The sequence below is a fragment of the Leptonychotes weddellii genome, chromosome 3, assembly GCF_054177405.1.
Source record: "Leptonychotes weddellii isolate Sample4059 chromosome 3, ASM5417740v2, whole genome shotgun sequence".
Lineage (NCBI taxonomy): Eukaryota > Metazoa > Chordata > Mammalia > Carnivora > Phocidae > Leptonychotes > Leptonychotes weddellii.
The window spans coordinates 72,192,345-72,203,715 of NC_138371.1; the positions used below are offsets into that span (position 1 = coordinate 72,192,345).

The 11,371-nt window shown below is 38.7% G+C and overlaps 1 long non-coding RNA gene across 2 annotated transcripts in view; it reads left to right on the forward strand.

Annotated features, from left to right (window-relative positions):
* Positions 1 to 902: 902 nt before the first annotated feature.
* The window catches only part of LOC115938575 (uncharacterized), a 50,573-nt gene continuing 40,104 nt past the window's right edge, over positions 903 to 11,371 (forward strand). For both annotated transcript variants that reach the window (XR_014144009.1, XR_014144008.1), the window contains exon 1: positions 903 to 950. This is a non-coding gene — a long non-coding RNA (uncharacterized LOC115938575). The remainder of the gene's footprint in view (positions 951 to 11,371) is intronic.

The window sequence follows — 11,371 nt, forward strand, 5'->3', positions numbered from 1 at the left end:
ACTGCAAGCAGAGTTGGTGGCTTTTATTTTAAAAGATTAAGAGGAAGATAACAGAATGTGGTCCTTTATTGTGTTGTGCCCTTCACCATGACTTTTAGGTATGTGTGTAGGTATAAGCACCATTCTTGTTATTTTAAGAGGAAGATTTTAAAAATGTTTATTATGGGGGGCGCCTGGGTGGTTCAGTTGGTTAAATATCTGCCTTTGGCTCAGGTCATGATCCCAGCATCCTGAGATGAGTCCCACATTGGGCTCCCTGCTTGGTGAGGAGTCTGCTTCTCCCTCTCCCTCTGCCCTTCCCTCCCTTTGCTCGTGCTCTCTCTCTCAAATAAATAAAATGTTAAAAAAAAGTTTATTATGGAACTTATTGCAAACATGAAGTTTTGTGTTTCTGCTGAGGCCGTGCCTTGTATATTGCTGACCCGTGGTGCATTTTAAGTAAGACCGTCCAAAATGCTCTCTAGATTGAGGTGGGATACAAACAAATAAAATATTTCAATTGTGTGATTACTGAATAATAAAGGTAAGCATAGCTAGAAAGTTTGTGTGGCCGGTTTTTCATAGTTAATCCTTTTCATTGACGTTCTGGCTATTGAGCTTCTCTGTCTCACTCTACTACAGCCAGCTTCTTACTAGAGACCTGCTATGAGTTTGAAACTCTTCATTGGAAGACAGCTGCAGGGTGGAGAGTTTGGATAACGTCCAGAGAAAAGCAATAAAAATGATGAATAGTTTGGAAAGTAAGACCTCAGAGGGATGTCTAAAGAGGTTGAGAATTTTGATCAATAGCAAAAGCACAGCTTACATGTCTTGAAATCACTGTAGGTGTTTTTTCTTCATCTTCACCCTGAATTCATGGAGAAGACAGCCTAGGTTGCAGCAAGCAAATTCATATTGGACCAAACAGACAAAAATACCCACAAATGCTAACATTGGCTTAACACTCAAAGGTAAGACTGAAGGTGTGGATTGTTAATTTATAATAGATTCGTGGTTGCCAAGGGCTGGGGGAGGGGAAGATGGGGAGATGAAGGTCAAAGTTACAAACTTCCAGCTATACCATGAATAAGTTCTGAAGATGGAGTGCCCAGCATAGTGATTACAGTCAACAATACTATGTTATATCCTTCAAGGTTGCTAAGAGAGTAGATCCTGAATATTCTCACCACAAAAAAGAAGTGGTAGTTATGTCATGGGAGGCAGATGTTAGCAAGCCATGGTGGCAGTCATTTTGCCATATGTTAAGTATGTCAAATCAATAGGTTGTACACCTTAAACTTCTACATGTTACATGTCAGTTATATCTCCGTAAAGCTGAGGGAACAAAAAAGCGCAGAGTAGACATTTGTCTGGGTGTTTTGCTTTAGATAAAGTCATAAAGAACTTCTCCATTGCCACTGATTCTTCTATCAGGATTTGTTGAGGTGGTGGTTGTTACCATTATTTAGTAACATAGGTCTCTTACACATTTGCTCTGTGTCACAGTTTGGTTTCTTTGGGAGCAGATGCCAAGGCAGTTAGAAGTGCAAGATATTTACTGGGGAGTAAGCCTGTGAATGGGAATGAGAGGGAGCAGGACTGGGCTGTCAGTCTGCTGTGCCCACCTGGCCAAGCCTCTGTCTGCCCAGGGGGAGTTCAGGAGCACAGCTTGCCCGTTGGAGGGATGCCGCTTTGGTTGGCCGGGTCCTTGTATTTATGCTTGTTCAGTCATTGACTGGAGGCTGCCGTGGGAGGAACATATTCTTGGCCACCACTGTCTGGCTCACTCATTGGCCCGGGGCCACCCCACAAATGGTGTGACCTCAGCTGGAAAGCTGAAGCAGACCCTGAAGGACTAACAGCTGGGGGCCGTGCGTGAACCACACTCCTCATAGCTGAGCAGCGAGCCCTTTTTGGAAGGGGGATCGGAGTGGTACATCTCTGTTTCTCCCACATCATGAATAGCACACTTCTCTTGGATTGCAGTTAAATAAATATGAAGTAGCCAGCTTTCTATGTGTAAATGCAATCTGCAAATTACTACTGAAATTTTCTTTTTTTTTGGGTGGGGGACACAGAGTTACTTGTAGCCAAACACCTAAGTATGGTTTGTCAGATTTACCTAATGAAAGATCACAGCCTAAGAATAGCAATAGGTATTCAAAATCAGAAATTTTACCCATATTATTTATAACTTTCACAACAACCTTGCAAGATAGGCACTATGATTCAATTTTCAGTTGAGAAAGCTGTAGGTCGCATTGTTTAGGAGGTTTTTTTGTCTAGGTTCTGCGACTAGGACGTTCTTCCATGAGACTAGGAGCTGAGATGTTTGTATTATTCAAAAGGCACTTTGCATTATACCAGGATGACTGACGTGAAAAACTGTAGAAAAGAATATGACTACCCAGCTTGCATTTTGTAAAAATAGTTCAGTTCTTATGTACTCTGGTCCAGACTCCAGGGATGTTTGGTATAGTCTTTATTGTATTAAAATAAAATACTATGGCTTTTGGCCACAGGCAACAGGGTGGAATTAACTTTTGACTTAATGTTTGGGTAGTTGTTTCCTGTACATGTATAGATGTTAACTCACCACATTTGCGGAGAAAGTTCTAATTCCATTCCATAGGAACTTGGGGTTTATAGATTCCCTTTTTATTTCTAGCTTTACATATAATTTACCTAATCTATTTTAAAAATAAAATGTCGCAGTCAAAACATAAAGTTCAGTAGACTATGATATCAACTATAAGGAATTTTTGAATATAAAAAAATAATCCCCCTACCTGTATCATTTTCAGTATTTTATACACAACATGTGGTAAGCATCTCATAATTGTTCTCTAATTTTTTAACTGTTGAAGTTGATTTATCTCTTTTATTTAGAGATCATTAGAATCAGCTGTGTGACCAGATACCTACTTCTAAGGCTAGAAAAATGATATTATAACTTGTTTAGATATTTACTGATGAGAAAATTCAGCATCAGGGCACTTCATCGACTTACACTTAATTCATTCTAAATTGAGTATATTAGGTCAGAGATACCATCAGATATGAGGGCCAACAATCACTTATGAGGTCATCTTCCGTATGTTTCTCTTTGGCCCATATACTTCCAAAATTTCGGTACTAAAAATCTAAGAAGTGGCAAATAGGATGTCTTTTGTCTGGAAGGAAGCATTTTGAGAACTCTCTTTTGTAAAGGGAGTTCAACTGTGTGTTTAACATTGCTTTCTGATATTCATCCATCCGTCCGCCCATCCATTCACAGTGAACTACCAAATCTCAGTAATGTTATCCGTGAAGTTCAGAAGGCAGACAGTCACCATGACATAGAAATGGGCCAGCACAGGAGTTACTAAAAGTGGGAGTCCTGTTGTGCCTCATCTGCCATGCTTTGCAGACACCTTGAGCTTGGGCAGCCCAAGAATCTCCAGCTGCTGCCATAGAAATTGCAGTGAAACCAGTGATACTTAGTCTGGGAGGATCTTTTCATAAAAGAGAATGTTCTACATACTATGATGTGGTTGTGCTCTGACAAATAGTGTCGAATAATTTGAGAAAAAACTAGTGTTGATGCTGGATCTGCTGGAAAACAAAAAACAAAAACAAGAATACCACCTGAAGTTTAAAATATAAGTTTTACAGTGGCTTCAGGTACTTTCATGAAAATGCTTGAGGAACTACAGGATAAAGATCAGTAGACCCCAGGGCCTGGTGGAATCCATTAATGTTTGGATGAGCATGATTAGCATATTTGCAGTCTGGAATATTGACCTGCAACCACATGAGGTGTAGCCATGGAAAAAAAAATATGCCAAGAGATTTGTCATGATCTGATGGGGACTTGAAGGAAAGAGAAGGGTGATTTCCAGGTGATCCTGTGACCTTGAGACCATGTAGCTATGCTGAGGAGTGTTCATAGTGCCCATTTCCAGAATTATACAGCCCATTGGACAAGGGACACTTGCAAAAACTGTGGTGAAAAGTTGGCACAAGGATAAATTTTCCATAGGTTCTCTTCTTGTTCTACCTCATTTGCCTACAGGTGACTAATGAATTGGCTATGGGAATGGTGGGCTCTCCTCTCTCTTGGACAGTATGGCTGGCTTGGAGAGGGACCCTTTCACTCTGTAATCCGAGAGGGATGGTTTACCTTCTCCTTTCCCTGTCTGTGACTACAAACTGTCTTCTTTTTAACAAACTCACTATTTGACTTTCTTTCTCTCTTTCCTCCAGGCCCAGTTTTTTCTAGGCTCTTCATGGGTAAAAGCCAACTCTGCATCTTTGCCTCCCACAGGTATTGCAGTAACTTCCTAATTTCCTCTCCTGCCTCTCCCATAATCTCTTTTGTGTAGATATGAATTTCGGACTTTGGTGAGGCAAGGCTCTGGTGAAGTTTTTTCATTGGAGAGTAGGTCTTTTTTATGGAGAATCTTCTGGATGTATTTCAAAACAGTTATCTTTCTGCTCCCCTTGCCAGACCCATGAGGGGATTTTTCTTGGTTCTTTCCTGTGAGAATCTGGGGGATCTTGGAGGGAAAAGTCAAGACAGTCTTAGGGTCTCGCTAAGTCACTAGGAGCTATTCACTGTCATGCTAGTCTATATTCTGTTTCTATCAAATTGTTAAAGTTACCATTCAGGTGTTCCTACCAGGTTATGGCTCTAGCAGCTTCTGCTCCAGGTAAGTAGATCTTGGCTGTGATCTCTATATTCTCCTGTGTCTCCAAATTTCAGGGTGGCTCTTTGCCTTGTAACTTCAGTTCTCTGACAGGTCCAGGAAAATTACTGATTTTCAGTTTGTTTCACTTTTTTCTTGTGGTAAGGATAGGGGTGATAACTTCTCTTTACATGTTAATACTGAGACCAGAAGTCTATCCATAGCCTATTTTGAACACAGCAGCCCATGAAATTCCCGTAATGTGTAAGACAGGTCAAATTGCTCCTCTGCTTCCAGCCTGTCTTGGAGTAAAAGCCAAAGCCCTTTCATTGGCCCACAAGGCTTCCATGATCTGCAGGAGTAAAAGCCAAAGCCCTTTCATTGGCCCACAAGGCTTCCATGATCTGCACACTCTCTTACGTACTCATCGATCACTTCTCTTATTTTCTTCTTCCTATCTCTCCTCCAGGCACCTTGGTCTCCTAGCTGTCCCTTAAACATACCAGCAGGCTCCCACCCCAGGGCCTTTGCACTTGCCTGGAATGATTTTTTCCCCTAGAGGTCCACTGTCCCTGAACAAAAGTCACAGATACCTTGTGATGACTTCCCTGACCACCCTATTTAATATAACAACCCCATAGTCTTCTCTTACATCCCCATTTCCTCCCTTTCCAGCCTTATTTCCATAGCACTTTGCACCACATGGCATACTTCATACAGTATTTTTCTAATTTTTTATGTTTATTGTCTCTCTATCCTAGCAGATAGTAACTTCCACGCAAGCAGGGATTTTTGCTTGTTTTATTCCTTGCTTTATAGGCCAGTGATATAATGAAATTGTTAATTCAGGATTATCAGTTGATGTTAAAACCATTAAGTGAATGGATGATGGTGAATGAAACACTTGTACAATGCCAAAGCAACACTACACAAATTAGTTTCAGGTTGCAAAGGGAAAAATGTTAACTATTAAATAGAGAAATCAAACTGTCGACACCCCAATTCAGTGGTTAAGCTTAGTATCATTAATGGTGGGTCAACCAGATGTTCTGTGTTTTCTTAGGTGTTGCAAAATGAAGTTGGTAACATCACTTATGCATTATCTAGCCAAATATGCTTAACTTGAATCCATAGAGCCTTTAGATGTAGCTCTTAGTTTATGAAGTAAGGAACAAGCTAAAATTCATCATGAAGAAACTGAACAAATTTAGAATGTGGTGTATCCTGTAAGATAACAGTTCAGGATCGTTAAAATAAAGGATCTGTTCTAAATGAAAAGAAACATAAAGAATAAAATAGGTGCAATGTGTGGGCTTGGAATGGCTATGATTTGTGCAAATCAATCATAAAAGGTGTATTTAGGTCCATGAGAAGAATCTAAATTCTAGTATTAGGTGAGAGGAACATTTTCTGAATTAAAGATGATGAATATGAACTGGAAAATTAGCTTTCAAGGGGATAGGTAGATTATGATCTCATTTTGGTAAAAAAAATGTTTTACAGATAAGTATATTAAAAAGTATACACATGCAGATTTAAAAAATCGGGCATGTAGCTCATAGATTTCTTTGAATTTTTATTTCTGGATGGGAGGAAGGAAAATTGCTGTAGGGTACAAGTAAGACAAGAGAGGGGATACACAGGGACCAAACTGCTTGGTATTTCAAGATATATATCTGCCACACACATAAAGGTAAAGTGTTTGTTATGGTCAGTTTGAATAGCTGTAGGCACAGAATGTTTTATAATTCTGTGCCTTTAAATACTGAAAATTTCTGGATTTGTTTAATTCAAATTGACCATCCTCTACTTAATATGAATTCATGAATTTTATTAAATTATATCAAACCTAGCCCCATTTGTTCATTATGTAAGTGTTTCAGAAAGTCTGGAAATTTCTCCTTTATTTTGGTTTTTAATTTATAGACTCTGCCTTGAAAGACAGAATCTCAATTATTTGGTCTTGAGTTTCAGACTTTAGAGAATTTTCTTTCTTCCCTCCTCCATTCTGCCTTCCTCTCTCTCTGTTTTCCCCCTTACTTTCCTTCCTCCTTTCTCTCCCTTCTGCCTTCATCTTTTCTTTCTTTCCACCACCCACTAGCACCATATTCATTTCAGTTTTTTTTAAGAAAAAAGTTAAGGGTCTTTCCTAACAAAACTCTCTGATTTCATTTTTGTTTGTCCCTTTTCAGAGAAAGCCACTGTTTTGTTTTGTTACTTTTTTTTTTTTTTTTTAAAGATTTTTTATTTATTTTTTTGACAGAGAGAGACATAGCGAGAGCGGGAACACAAGCAGGGGGAGTGGGAGAGGGAGAAGCAGGCTTCCCGCAGAGCAGGGAGCCCGATGTGGGACTCGATCCCAGGACCCTGGGATCATGACCTGAGCCGAAGGCAGACGCTTAACGACTGAGCCACCCAGGCGCCCTGTTTTGTTACTTTTCTTATGTGCATGATTTTGTACTTTTTATCTAAATACAAACTGAATGTTTCACCAGTCAGTAAAGCATAAATTACCATAAATTCTCTATAAACAATATGTCATATTTTGCATGTTTTTGGACCTTATATCATGCTGTTCTAGGGCTTTGCAACTTTCTGTTTTGTCAACATTGTTTTTGAGATATATCCATGTTTCTACAAGTAGGTAGATTTAGTCTTTTTTTTTTTTTTAGCTCCTGCACAATGTCACATTTTGGGAATATATCAAACTATATCCTTTTAAAATTTAAATATATTTGAGTTCCTATTGTTTGTCTTAGAAATAATGCTGATATTAAATGTTTTTAATGTCTCACTTGGATGTATGCATGTCAGAGAGCATGCTAGGTGTTAGGTAATGTGCATCTTCAACTTTACTAGACAGTACTGAATTGTGTTCCAAAGTGATTGTTCCAATTCCATCAGCAATAAATGGGAATTCCTGTTATATCCCATCTGATCAACAAAAGATATTTTAAGACTTTAAAAATTAGTTAATTTTGGGGTGTCTGGGTGGCTCAATTGGTTGACCATCTGACTTTTGATTTCAGCTCAGGTCATGGTCTCAGGGTCGTAAGATTGAGCCCTGCATTGGGCTCCCCATTCAGCGTGGAGTCTGCTTCAGATTCTCCCTCCCCCACTTGCGTTCTCTCTCTCTCTCTCTAAAATAAATAAAATCTTTAAAAAATAAAAATTAGTCAATTTGATAAATATGAAATGATATCTCATTGCTTTAATCTTGTTTTCCTTGTTACTAGGAAGATTAAAAATCTTTTCATATATTAAATGACCATTGAGTTTCCTGTTTTGTGAATTGCCCATTTTTCCGTTGGGTTATTGATTTTTATTTCTTCTTTATATGTTCTGGATCCTAATTCTTTTGTTAGTTATATGTGTTGCAAATATTTTTTCCAGTCTGTGGCTTGTTTTTTCACTATTTGTGTTGTGTTTATTGTAAAAAAAAAAAAAGCCTGTTTTAATATAGTGAATTTGTTAATTTTTCTTGTGCCATTTGTGCTTTTCTGTGTTTTATTTAAGAACTCCTTCCATGCTTTAACATCATTTAGTCTCTGTTCTTTCCTTTTCCTTTTAAAAAAGATTTTATTTTCTTTTTTAAAAAGATTTTATTTATTTATTTAAGAGAGGAGAGGGAGAGAGCGCACGAACAGGGCGAGTGGCACGCAGAGGGAGAAGCTGGCTCCCCATGAGCAAGGAGTCTGATGCGGGACTTGATCCCAGGACCCTGGGATCATGACCTGAGCTGAAGGCAAACACTTAACTGACAGAGCCACCCAGGTACCCCTAGGATTTTATTTTTAAGTAATCTCTACACCCAACACGGGGCTTGAGCCCACAGTCTGGAAATTAGAGTCACACACTCCATCTGCTGAGCCAGCCAGGTGCCCCTCCTTTATTTCCTTCTAGAATGTTTAAGGTTTTGCTTTTTCTGGAATATTTTTTTAATCTTCCTGGGATATTTTTACTGTTTATATACTATAAAGTAAGGAATTGCATGGATATCTTGTTTTCCAATCACCACTAATTTATTAGCCCTTCCTTAGTCCATTGAAATTACACGTCTGTCATATCAAGTATCCACACATATGGTTGTGTTCCACTTTTACAGAGCTATTTGCTTATCACACTTTCTCATTTCTCTGACTTATGAATGGGATTATTTTTCTGTATTACACTGTATAATTAGTTATTCCTGGTACATAGACCAGTTTTTGTGTGATGAGCTCATATTTGCCAATCTTGCTGAATCTTCCATTAATGGTTTATTACTGACTTGAATCAAAGAGACCTAGCTCCTACTCTCAACTTTATCGTTAACAAGTTCTGTGACCTTGAGAAAGTTACTAGGTCACCAAATTTCAGTGTTCTCTTTGGAAAGGGGGAGGTCATAATATTTAACTCATGAGATTGGGTTGTTGTAAAGGGTAAATAAGAAAATAGATATAAATAGCCTAACACTAAGTAGAGACCCCAAAATCCTAGGTTCTTGTAAAAATCTTATTGTCTTACAGAGTCTAATAATTAGTAGATGTGTAATAAGGCTAATTAAATTAAATTTCACACACATACACCACACACACACACACACACACACACACACACGCACACACACACACACTGAAGACCCTTCTTGCCATCCAAAGCTCCAGGTTACACAGGTTACTAGGGCATTTCTTTAGTTAGGATATCACAAGCTTCATTTGTTTTTTCTTCTTGAATAAGAACATACTACCCCTTTTATTAAAGCAATCCCAAACATTAGGCTGGGGGAAACTATTCTGGGGGAGATAACCGCTGGGAGGACACAAAGTTATCTCTTGGTTTCAGGTAAGATGCATATGCTTTACATGATTCATTATAGATCTTAAAGCTGTCAGAGGAAAAATGGCCTTTACAATTATGTGACTTTAAAGTATTTTCCAAAAGAGCCATATCTGTCATCAGTTATGAAAGCTGACCAAATGCGCATGATGACAGACAGACAGCTGGTTCTCATTCATATTAAGTTCCTCTCAAGCAAAAGGAATGTTAAGGCAATCTGGCCTCATATTATGTTGATTCCAAAGTAATTACATTTGTTATTTCCTGGCTATGCAGTAAATCAAACTGTGGCAAGTAGGTGGATATTTCACAGAAGTAATTCAGAGACCATTAAATATGATCACGTGGTGTGTTGAACCCTCTTCTGCCTCAAGACAAATAATGTCCAGTCAAGGTGTGGGGGAAGGGAGAGAGTGGGAAGCAAAATAATTTCCTTGAAAAGATGGGAAATGCATAGTTTTCTACATGCAGATGCAAAATTTGTAAGAAACAAAGGAGTTCAGTTAAGGCATGTGCGGGTCAAAGGAATGGACAAACTGCCCCTGTGCAAGAGATTTGCTGTCTCTCTATTCTCACTCCAAAAGCTGCCAAGTCCATCTGCTTCCCAGGCAATCATGTACCTCCCCCAAACACACCTGCTATCCCAGCACTTTACTCTGGGGTAGGCTGGCCATTAATTAATGTCTACAGCACAAGGGTTTATGACCCTTCTGATTTCATTATAGTTAGAAACTCTGTAGAGCTTACTCCCATTCACATAAAGGCCAAATGCTTTTAGAATCCTTTAATAAACTGATGGCCTAAAGGCTAAATTCAGGAAGGAATCTAATATAAGCACTAAATGATCATTTTGTTGTCTAAAAGTATCTTCAAAATGGACATAATTCTTCTTTTAGCCTGTGATCTGGCCTCACTTTAATACCAGCTTCCTAAAGTGTTATCACAATGCAAGAATAAAGAAAACAAAACTAAATTTGACTTAGGCATCCTAGCCTTACAGACTTGCCTAGGAGTAAAATTAAGACTTGTTGACTCTAACATTTCTTTCTGTAGACATTAGAGATTTAGCTATCAATTGCTCAATGCATTTTAAAGAATTGGGGAATAAAAAATCTGGAATGCTTTAGAGGAACACTGCCTGGAGGCCTTAGGAAAAGATGACCTCTGGAAGACCTACCCAGCTCTGCACCATTCCTTGGGAGAGCACACAAAATGGATCAGTGTGTATAGTGGGAAAGGGAGGCATGGCTCTTGACCTGTTAAGGGTAGGTTAGTTTCAGCTGCCATGAAATAATTCAATCCAGTGGTGAAGATTTTTCACTTTGAAACTCTTCAGAGAAATCGGGTCTTTCTCATTGTTCCCATCTTTGTTTAACTTGGCCAGTGTTTGTCGGTCATTTAGCTTATAGCCCATTGAATATCATTCAGGGAATCCGAAATCAGAAGTGACATAAACATATGGGGGCATGGAGAGGAGGAAGAGAGGGAGAGAGGGAATGAGAATTACCAGTCAAATGGAAAAAAGTTTTTTTTGCTTAGTTTTGTTTCTTTCTCCCCAGATTCAGTTACTTCACCTACACAAATATTTCAAAAATGACCAGAGACAGCTTATTAAGGGAAGTGGGTTTTGATTACTTATTTTGGGGAACAATTTGCAATTCCAGAATATTCACGAAGTAAAATTAGTTGTTTTTTTTTTTTTTTGTAATTTTTAATTTTATTATGTTATGTTAGTCACCATACAATACATCATTAGTTTTTGATGTAGTGATCCACGATCCATTGTTTTCGTATAACACCCAGTGCTCCATGCAGTACGTGCCCTCCTTAATACCCATCACCGGGCTAACCAATCCCCCCTCCCCCCTCCCCTCTAAAACCCTGTTTGTTTCTCAGGTCCATAGTCT